We start from the raw sequence: 11,031 nt of genomic DNA, 5'->3' as shown, positions 1-11,031 counted from the left end.
GCCTTTGTAAGCATAATAAATATTTACAAAAGAAAAGACAACAATACGTTTACTACAACGGATGTTCATTTTCATGCCGCACGCTAGTCGCAAAATGAAAAAAAAAAAATGTTGTCCCTTAGGTACTGATAATCAGCCATGCTCCTTCCTTCCTCTTCCTCCTCCTTTATTGAGCCAACAGGGCTACAGATAACACTTTAATTTGCGTGGAGGCGCACCTTCGACGTAACATGACGTGGGAGGTGATTAAAAACAATGAAGATAGAACAACACCAAGTCAGGGTTCCTGTGGGACACTTGAGGTGACTTGAACTACACACGATATCATATGAATTAGGAACGCATAAAAAGCTAACTGGAAATAGGTGTCAACAACTGGGATTCTTCGAGAATATTTAAAACTATAAAAGCAATTTAGACCGTAGTAGTGTGTCGAATGTGTTAGTAAAATCAATAAATGAGGCATAATTCTGATTACCAATATCGATAAAAAGAAAATGACTAAGCGTGAATTCCACAAGTTTGGTCAATGTACTAAAAATTTGCCTGAAGCAGTGTTGAAATCTTGTCAGGCGGTTATTATTTTCTGAGAACATCATAATATGATTATAGATTGTATGTACTAGTATATTCACGATATTGGTGTTAAAGACATACGCCAATGGTTTAATAATATATATCACCGATATATATAGAAGCAGTACGTCAGCACTTTTCGAAGTAGTAACGACACTGCGATTTGGAAACCTTTGAAACCCAATGAACAGATACCTAGATGTCTATTGCGAGATTCGTATTAAAAAGGAATGCAGAGCTCTGTCAGTTGCAGCTGGTCTCTTTTTAGCGACATTGAGTACACGGGTCAGAACATCCTATAGGCTAATGCTAATGTAATCAATTGTATGATGATTTTTAGTTGTAAGTAAAGCAATACTCGAATTAACCAAAGCAAATATGCATTGAACGCTTCCGAAATCTTAACTGGCTCGTTCATTACACTGTCTTTTATTTAAAAAGATGTGGAGATGGAAGATCAAGCACAGAGCAAAGTCAGTAATTTGGGAGGGGGGTGAGATTGAAGATGTTTCGGCAGTTTAATTTCATAAAACCTGATATGCTCACGCCCCAGCAACTTTTTTCGTTATCAAGGTTTTTTTACGGTTGTTTGTTTTGGTTTTACTTTCATGGACAAAGCTTTTTGATAAAATTACTCGAACCAGTTCTGGTACGAATATCGACGCAAAAATTTATACATCGAATATTTGTTCTCATCGTTATAGATCTTCCAGAGCCGATATTCCTTCGTTCTTACATTTTTGTTTTTTATTGCCTGCATGTTTTGAGGCAATCATGTTATTACAAATGCGTCACCTGCCAACCTTGACTCTGTGCCCCTATTATCTTTATAACAAACAGTTGTGACAATGCACTGATTTTGTTATCTCAAAGTTTGTTACCTCGGAGGTCTACTAATGTCAACGAATAGGAAACTCGCACTGAACAACTCGAGGTTGCGTGCGCCATGTGCCAGCCTAAACCCACCCACAGCATCATCGTGATAATCAGCGCCATATTACCCCCCCCCCCCCGCAACCAGCACCACTGCAAGTTGTGCATAACAATCCCCTGTTAATTGAAGAACCACACTCTTTGTTTTCCAACACACCGACGTCAAAACTTCAACAAGTGATTTTGTACAAAAGTACCTCCTCTATAGCATTTATTGATATATGTATGTGTTAGCATGAAAAATAAATTGCGATGCCTTTTGTGAAATGCCACTTTATATTGCTGCCATTATCACGCGCTTACTTTTTCCTCCTTTGAAGATTGCTTAACAGTGAGAGAGGATGGAAAATCGCACATTTTTGCGAAAGGACCATAGGAAAAGGCTAGCCCTACAAGATGGCGACTGCTGCACGTGTACGCTAACAATGCTGGCGCATGGCCAGTTGTCCATCATTGCAGAAACAATGTCCACCGCACTGAGAGATTTCCAGTCTACCTTGTATTGTACGAACTACGCATTGCTCAGCCGCTGCGGCAACGGCGTCGACCCGAGCCCGCCTCTCCTCGCCTCCGGGCTCCCAAACTTGTGGTGTCATCGATCAGTTCTAAAGCCCCGTTGCCAGGGGCAACCAATGGCCGTTCCCATGGCAACGGCCATAGATGCCGAGGGACGGAGAAAGAGTTGAGGAGGCGTCTGAGAGAACGGCTGTCGAGCACCGCCCACTTGTGCGCCTTAGTTGCGTGCACTGGGACGCCGGGCCAGCCATGCCCGAATCTGAGGATGAGTCATCACTACGGATGCAAGCCGGCATACTTCTCCCTAGCCCTTTTCAAAGAGATCGTTTCATTTTTGAAAATGTTTTATTCCAAAGCTGCCTCGAGTTATCAAAGAACAAAAGGAAAGCTTGATTCCAAAATATAAACATGAAATGAACTGACAACACAAATATCGGTGGCGTTTCTCGTGCTTTCATCTCGTCTCCTGGTCTGCGCTCGTTACTTTCTTCTCCAGCGAATCATAACCTGCCAGACGAACGTTAAGTTGTCCTGCATTGTCGAAGCTTGTCAAGAGCCTCTCTTTTTGCATGACTCTCTAGAACCACTAGCGTCTCGCGTTGACCGTGTATTTTGACAACAATGAGGACTAGATCGTGCAGCATAGAAACGTACAACTCAGTTGGCTGCTCGTTGTTTGCGCTCAAAGCACGCTGCATCCAACTGCGACGAGGAAGTGCGCATCGCCTCTCGGGGCTACGTTTTTCTCAATGGACGGCTGCGTGGGAGGTTTTACTACGCAAAGCGCAGCCGCCGTTCAGTCTCATCCTCAGGCTCATGGCGCGTGCCCTCTCCTGGGCGCCTTTCACTTGCCCAAATGGAAAAACAGAAGTGGTGCGAGAAACAAAAACTAAAGGGAAGGAGAGATTATTTCCCTATGGATCGAAAGCATAGGAGCGGATTGGAGGGGGAGTGAGGCTGAAAGAGTAAGAGAAGGAGGGGAAAGGAGGAGAAGGGCTGAATCGAGGTCACCTGGCTGTCGGCGTGAGCAGCTAGACTTTCTCGCGCGTTCCGTAAGACGGCGGTGACACGAAAGGAAAGTGAAAATCTGGAAGGGTGCACGACATTGCTGACCCGTTATGCAGCCTTCTTGCGCAACCATTCTATATGCCTTTTCATATGCTCACTTCTTTAGAATTCTCCAGATCTCGCAGCTCTGTTTACACATCTACTCAAAGGTTGGAATGAAGCGTGCATTTCGGTTAAATTTGGAATGGTGATATGTCTGAGTGAAAATTTATGAACAGCCTGGTATATTATGCATATTTAATGTTATACTATAGCTGTCATTGGACAACAGAGTTCAAATAAAATAGTGGCGTGTATTGTCTGCACAGTCGACGTGTCTTATTCGGCAGTGCTTCGCCTTCATTATTGACATCGCTTGTTATTTTAGCATACCGTGGAATTAACATGTTTATATGGATTGCGACCCAGCAATGGTGACTGTGCTGAGTGCAGACACAAGCAATATATCTTGTTGATATACAGGTGGTAACACGTAAGTAAGAGCTTTCTAAATTGCTGCTTGGCCATCTCTCATTTCAATGAATGCGAATGCAGTGGCTGCAGACATGTGCCGTTTGGGTGAGCTTTTGGTGTAAGCGACCACCCGAGCTCTGGGAAAGATGTATGACAGCATACAGACAGAACAGGTCGTACAAAACGTCCACCATTGAAACGTCCACATCAAGTCGAAGAGAGCAGTCTCGTTGAACAGAGGAGTGAAGGGATAGGGTTCCTTTTTTTTTTAGGTAAAGAAGATGTAAGTAGAGCGATGATTGGGGCTAGTTCGCTCCTGTCGAAGTATTGATTATTCGCTGTTCTAAATACAATACCGATGATAAAGACTTGTCTCGTCTACTTCTGATGATGACCATGACTGCCTATACGTATGGCTATCAACTACTTTGGGTGATTGGCCAAGAAACGAATTATCTATAAGAAATCATGATCATATAGGAATGTCATGACTTATTAACTATAGAAAAGAAAGAATAAATTATTGATACCTATTAGATACCTGAGATCAATACCACCCCGATTCATTCAAAAGTTTTAGTAGCGCTCAACAGAGATCCCGTTGGCAACGACTCAATGAAGAGGCTCCCAAGGATAGTACACTTGAAATAAGAATATCTAACGTAATGCGAATAGACACCTCTTTGAGAATGTTTTTCTTAGTAAATAGAGGCGATTACAAGATAATAAACGGTGCTATAGTGTTTCGTCTCTGCTACAAAACGAGTCAATAAGGAAGAAACGATACCACCCCGGTGCATACAATAGTGTGATTTTGGATGGTGACAGCGTAGCTTATTATAAATAACTTCCTATTTTCGTGTTGAACAAAACTTTCTAAGCCAATAGAACAAGAGCTGTCGATACTCGCTTAGATGAGTGATTAATATTCTCCCATTGTGTTATAAATCTGTCACGAATTATGAGGGCTGATGTTAAAGCAAATGAGAATATCGGGCCACTGAGAGCAGTTTTCAGCAGACCGTACACCATATCATTCATTTTTATAGATTTGTCTCCTGTTACTCAAGTCTGACTTGAGTACCGCGGGTAGGTACCAGATAATTATAAGTACGTGATAACTGAGAATAACCATTTGCTGCGAGTGCTGAGCACAAATATAAGAAATCTGTAACTATGGCTCATTTGACGTTTATGGGCTGAGATTTCTTAACGCCCAATGACCGCCAAACATTCCTCCCAAATGACTGATAAAAATTGGGAAGTCTTAATGAGAATGACCAGTTGAAGGTCTCGGCTAAAATACGGATGCACGATTCTTCAGAGTGTGAGACTTCTGCAGGTACTGCCACGCATGTATCTTGTTTTCACTTTTATTTCATTCGGTTGCCGCCCTCAAAGCTTGTCAGGAATGCTCAGCGCAAAGTGCGCCTCAATGTTCTAGAAGGATCGCGATTACTGTGGATCGCACTGTAAAGATTTCGCGCAAGACGCGAACAATGAAGATTATAATTATTTAACGCCCCAAAATCACCACAACGTTGTGAGAGAAGCCGTAGTGGAGGGCTCCGTAAGTTTCGACCACCGGGGGTTCTTTAACGTGCACCACAATCTGAGCCCACGGGCCTACTGCATTACACCACCATCGAAAATGCAGTCACCGTAACCGGGATTCGATCTCGCAAACTGCGGGTCAGCAGTCGAGTACCTTAGCCAGTAGATTACCACGCAGGGCCCACTCGAGATTATTCCAGAGCTTTAGCGCGAGCAGTGAGAAGGCTGGAATATTCAACGGCACATGTAAAAATGCCGACGCGCTTCCCCGCTTTCAGTTCATCGACGGCCGACGCTCAGCTCGCCGCTATAAGTGCCAGTGTGTATCACTACTATCCGACTTCTATTTGACCGGCTACAAGTTAGGCCAAATAAAGAGTTAATCTTCATCCCACATCTGCTCAATTCGTCGACGTCACGACCCTGTGACATTTGGTGGAAATGCTTCACGATCCATGTACCGCATGCCCCCTCCAGCCGTTCGCCAAGTTCACGCCACTGAGAAGACACCAACGTCTACCACGACAAGCGAGTCAGCCGCAGGCAACAAGGTCTCTCACCGGATTACCCGACATTTACCCGACAATACCCGCACAACCAAGACCATGACCACGACTGCAGCGAAAAATGACAGCCGCTGCGCCATCGCCCGTGGCGATTGTGATGCAGCCACCAAGAGAGCCACCGAGAATTCATGGATCCTTTAGTTAAGACCCAAAGACCCGGCAGTAGGCATACGACCGAGTGGCCATCCTCAACCACTAGAACATTGAAGAGAAGCTGCGTCACGTCTGATTCTACCTGGAAGACAGGGCAAGGACCTAATGCGAGAATCGGAGTCTGGACTTCAAGCCTGGGATCTCTTCCATGGCACATTCCTGGGTGCGTTCAGGAGCGTCGCCCACAAAAAAAGGGCCATTACGTTGGTGGAGACGCGGGCACATCTCCCGAACAAAAACGCGACCATGTTCGTCGAAGAGAGGACGCTGCTGTTTCGTAACGTCGACACCGTCATGGCTGAGGGAAAGCAGATGAGGTAGTGGTGGTGGTGGTAAAAAACATTTATTTCAGAAAAAGTATACTAGAGAGTGCCGACGTGGCCCATCGGCGTGCTAGAGTGGCAAGACCCTATTCCGGGACGCCAGTGGAGCTGGAAGCTGCCCGTGAGCGCTCCACCAAGGAGCGTTGTGCAGCCAAGGTAGAGCAGCCGAGCAGGTGCTCCTCCCAAGCCTCTCTAGTTGGGATAGGAAAAGGGGGTGAGAAAGGGACGGGATTAACTGGGCACGATGCTACGACGTGATATGTGTCGGCGAGGACATGACAGGTCGAGCAGGTGCCATTGATTTCCGGCAAAAAGTGCCTGGCGACCGCCGGACTGATAAAGGTGTTTGTCTGCAGGCGGCGTAGCAGTCGTTCGTCCGCTTTCTCCAAACCGCGTGCGGGGTCCGGGTAGAGGCGGCGCGAAGCCCGGTAATAAGCCAAAATTTCGCGAAAGCACGTCAGGTTGGTATTGCCAGATTCCGTCTCGGGACATGGTGGGGCAACGGCCCGGACAGGAGAAGCGCGGGCAGCGGCATTTGCCGCCTCGTTGCCGGGCAGGCCCGAGTGGCCTGGGGTCCAGACTATACGAATGGGATGAGGGTTAAAGCGCCAAGAGGCTGCCTGTAGCAGGCTAGCCGCCAGCGGGGCAATGGAACCCTGAAGGTACTGAGAACAGGCCGAGCGCGAGTCCGTCAGGATGGTGCGTGAGGCAGGGTGAGAGGCGGCCAAAGCTATGGCAACCTCTTCAGCGTGCGTTACTGTGTCTGCTCGAAAGGAGAGGCCATCTACGTGTTTGCCCTCTGTAATCACGGCAGCCGTGAAGTGACCCGAGGGGGAGGGACCCGAGACGTCCACGTAGAAAACACCAGGACGATCGGAGTGTCGCGTATGAAGGGCCGCGGCGCGTGCTAGTCTACGGCCAGGATGGAGGTCGGGGTTCATATTACGGGGTAGAGGTTCCACCCATAGCTTTTGACGCCAGAGCTCTGGTACCGGCTGCAGAGGGTCTTGGTCAGATATCGGGTTAAGGCCAAGTCTGTGTAGAAGACGGCGCCCTGAAGGCGTCTGCGACAGTCGATTGATTTGGTTAACGCGATGACCTTCGCGCATCTCTGCAAAGGTGTTGTGTACCCCCAGAGCCACGAATCGGCTGTTGGAAGTTGCAATAGGTAGGTCCAGAGCGCGTTTGTATACTGAACGAAGAAGGACGTCCAGCTGGTGCTCGTGTCGACGACGCAGGCGAAGGTAAGGCAAGGCGTAGAGGACGCGACTGGTCACAAACGCGTGGGCCAATCGGAGGGACTGAGACCCGCGGAGGCCGCCGCGCTTGGTAGAAACTCGCCGTATCATGCGGCTCACCTGTTCGCTGGTGCGTCTGAGGCCTGCTATTGTGCCCTTTGGATCCAAGGACGATGTGAGGTGAAGGCCAAGAACCCGAATGTTTTGCACTGACGGGACGGGCCCGGACGGAAGAAAAATTTGAGGCGGTGGTAGCGGAGAGACTGAAAGAAGAGCCGATTTAGCTGGAGAGCACTCCAGGCCGCATGAACCTGCGTAGGTGTCCACCAGAAGGGCAGCCTTTTGCAGGCGTTCTTCGATTTGCGCTAAGGAGCCGGTGTTGGTCCAGATTGTGATATCGTCCGCATATAGTGCGTGTTGTATTCCCTCGACCTCGCTCAGAAGAGAGGGGAGGTTCATCATCGCCAGGTTAAAAAGCAGAGGAGACAGGACTGCCCCTTGAGGTGTACCCCGCGTGCCTAATAAGTACGGGCCGTGTTCGGTAGAATTAAGGCGAATGAAGGCGGTGCGATGTGATAGAAAGGCGCGAATGTAGTTGAAAGTCTTCTGCCCGCAGTTTGTGGTAGACAGGTTAGTGAGTATAGTGCTGTGTTTGACGTTGTCGAACGCCCCGCGGAGATCGAGAGCGAGCACGGCTTTATCGTTATGGCGCATAGCAGTCGGCTCTATGATATCGTGTTGAAGCTGGAGCAGGACGTCCTGCGCCGACAGATGGGGGCGAAAGCCAAACATCGTGTCGGCAAAGGTCCTCCTGGCCTCCAAGTAGGCGGAAAGGCGTTCGCGAACCATGGTTTCCATGAGTTTGCCTGCGCAAGACGTAAGTGAGATGGGTCTCAGTGCCTCAATACTAACGGACTTTGCCGATTTGGGAGTGAATGTCACGACCGATGTGGTCCATTCCGTTGGAAGCGGAGAGCCGTCCCATATCGAATTTATAAGGTGGAGTAGTGAGAGGTGTGCTTGGTCGGGAAGATTTGCCAGGAGCGATACTGCGATTCCGTCGCGTCCAGGGGCCGTGCCCCGTCGCATTTTCGTGAGTGCAAATCGTAAATCAGAAAGCGTGTATGGGGCGTCGAGGTCGGTGTTAGGGGCGCCGGAATACGTATATGCTGGGCCTGCATCAGTTTCATATGGGGACAAAAGTGGCCACCAGACGTGCCACCGTAAGTAGGGGGGCGTCGAACGGCCGTGTTGGGCAGACCGTAGCGCGTTCATGGAAGCGTTTCACATGAAATACACTTGTTCAGATGTTTTCGTTCTCCGTCAAAGTGTCAGAGTGGCCCATGTCAAAGTGGCCCATGATGCACGTTGTTAAAGTGCCTAAGTCCTAGATTGCTGACAATGTTTTAACCGAGTCTGTTTGTCAGGTGACACGCATTCGTAGCGTTCCTAAATTTCTCAATTTCTGAATAGTCATTATTGGGCTTAAACCGAATGCTGTGATTGGCTCTAGATGACTGAAAGATTAACGTAGTTTGCGCTAGAGATTGCGAAGCAGCCGTGCTCTGGCTGCACGAAACAACCATTTTCAGAATAGTTGTAACTTTATCCTATAGGGCATCACGAAGCAGCCAATTGAAGTTTGTGTGCCAATAAACAAATCTGTATATCAGGGTCACTTGGCATTATTAGCCTTGAAATACCTCTGGTGGGATTTCGTTAGGGATCAAGCCGAAAAATAAAAGCTCAGAATGAGACACCACAAGACGGAGAGGGTTGCTCAACTTGTCTTCTTTCTTTCAAATGAAAGCAGTTCTCAGCGAACTTTGGTGATTTTGAGCGTATCTATCTATCTATCTATCTATCTGTCTATCTATCTATCTATCTATCTATCTATCTATCTATCTATCTATCTATCTATCTATCTATCTATCTATCTATCTATCTATCTATCTATCTATCTATCTATCTGCCTACGACTTTCAGCTCTCCTGTCCGTTTAGATAATGGTATCGATACCAAACGTGGTATGGCTTAACATTACTGTATGAAGAACATATTTGACTAGTCATAAATGAAAGTCAAGACACGCATGTCATGAATGTCATGATTTATATTTTATGGTTCTGCAGCTTTCGGTGGTTTTGTTCACATGGCATGTTGCAAAACTGGTATGGTATGACATGAATGCATGGCGGACACAAGCAGCAGACATTAACATAAAAATCAGGACATGCGTGCCATGTAACAACATTACTACGTTCCATGCTCATGATGTGCCCGCGGCCGTTTTGTTGGCGTCACATATACCAAATTTGGTACTACGGTACGTGAAAAGAAAACGAAGGTATGTGACTGGTGCAAACGTGATAGTCATGAGATGCGCGTCATGTAATAACATAACTACATTCCACGCTCATGATGCACTGGCGGCCATTTCGCTAGCTTCGTCCATAGCAAATTTAATATTACGGGACGCGAATGAATGACGAAAGTATGATACTGCTGCAAACATGATAAACGTGAGATGCGTGGCATGTAACAACATGACTACATGCTACGCTCATGATGCGTTCGCGGCCATTTCGCTAGCTTCACATGTACCAAACTCAATACTACGCGACCCCAATGAATTACGAAGGTATGCGACTGGTGCAAACATGTTATGAGATGTGTGTCATGTGAGAACATGACTACATGCCAGAGTGAAGACGCCAATACATTTCGACGTGACGCGAGGCGCGTGCTCGCCGGCGTTCATTTTGTCGCGTCACGCCGGCGTTTCCACACCAAGCGCCGGTCCTGCAACATACTCGCAGGCGCGCTCCGCGTTGCGATGCTTTGAGGCATGCGCGTTTCAGCGCCTTCGGCGTCGCCCAATCACTAAAAGAGGGAGACGTAGTGTTGTTTCGCTAACGCATCGATGCGAAATGCAGCATGTCGCATTTCGCGCCAATTGCCGTCGGGCCGCGCCGACTGACGCTGGTCGCGCCTGGCGTGAGACCATAAAGTTCTCGCGTTTCGCAAACGCAGCGTCGCTGTGCCCAGCGTGCACGCGCGTCAACGTTACATTGGAGTATATTGGGCTCTTCATGATGCACTCGCGGCCGTTTTGCCAGCTCCGCATATACCAAATTTGGTGTTACGGGATATAAATGGATGACGAAATATATGACTGGTGCAGACATGATAATCCTGACACGCTTGTCATGTAAGAACATGAGAAAATACCACGCTAATAGCGTGCTCGCGGCCGTTTCGCTAGTTCCACATTTACTAAATTTGGTATCACGTGACATGAACAGATGACGAAGGTAAGTGACACATCTAAACATGATAATCATGACAAAGAAGTCAGTCTTTGTTTTACGGCAGCCTGTGTGATACCGACTGAAAAACTGCGAGCTGAAGGAACCAACGGCCATTTTCTGAACCTCGTCTAGGAGCAGTAGATTTGACTCCAAACAATGAAAACAACCTGCTAACGCAAGCCCAATTGGGTTAAGAGAGATATTACCAGCGTATAAAGAGAGAACACCGACGGGCAGACGCACACACACGCACTGTGCTGAACTCCCCACTGATTTATTACTTTGCACGCAAAGGCTTTTTGAGGAGTGCATGAAAGCAACGGAAAGACAACTTCACGAA

This window comes from Rhipicephalus microplus, chromosome 9 (genome assembly GCF_043290135.1).
Source record: "Rhipicephalus microplus isolate Deutch F79 chromosome 9, USDA_Rmic, whole genome shotgun sequence".
Lineage (NCBI taxonomy): Eukaryota > Metazoa > Arthropoda > Arachnida > Ixodida > Ixodidae > Rhipicephalus > Rhipicephalus microplus.
This window is presented reverse-complemented; position numbering follows the sequence as displayed.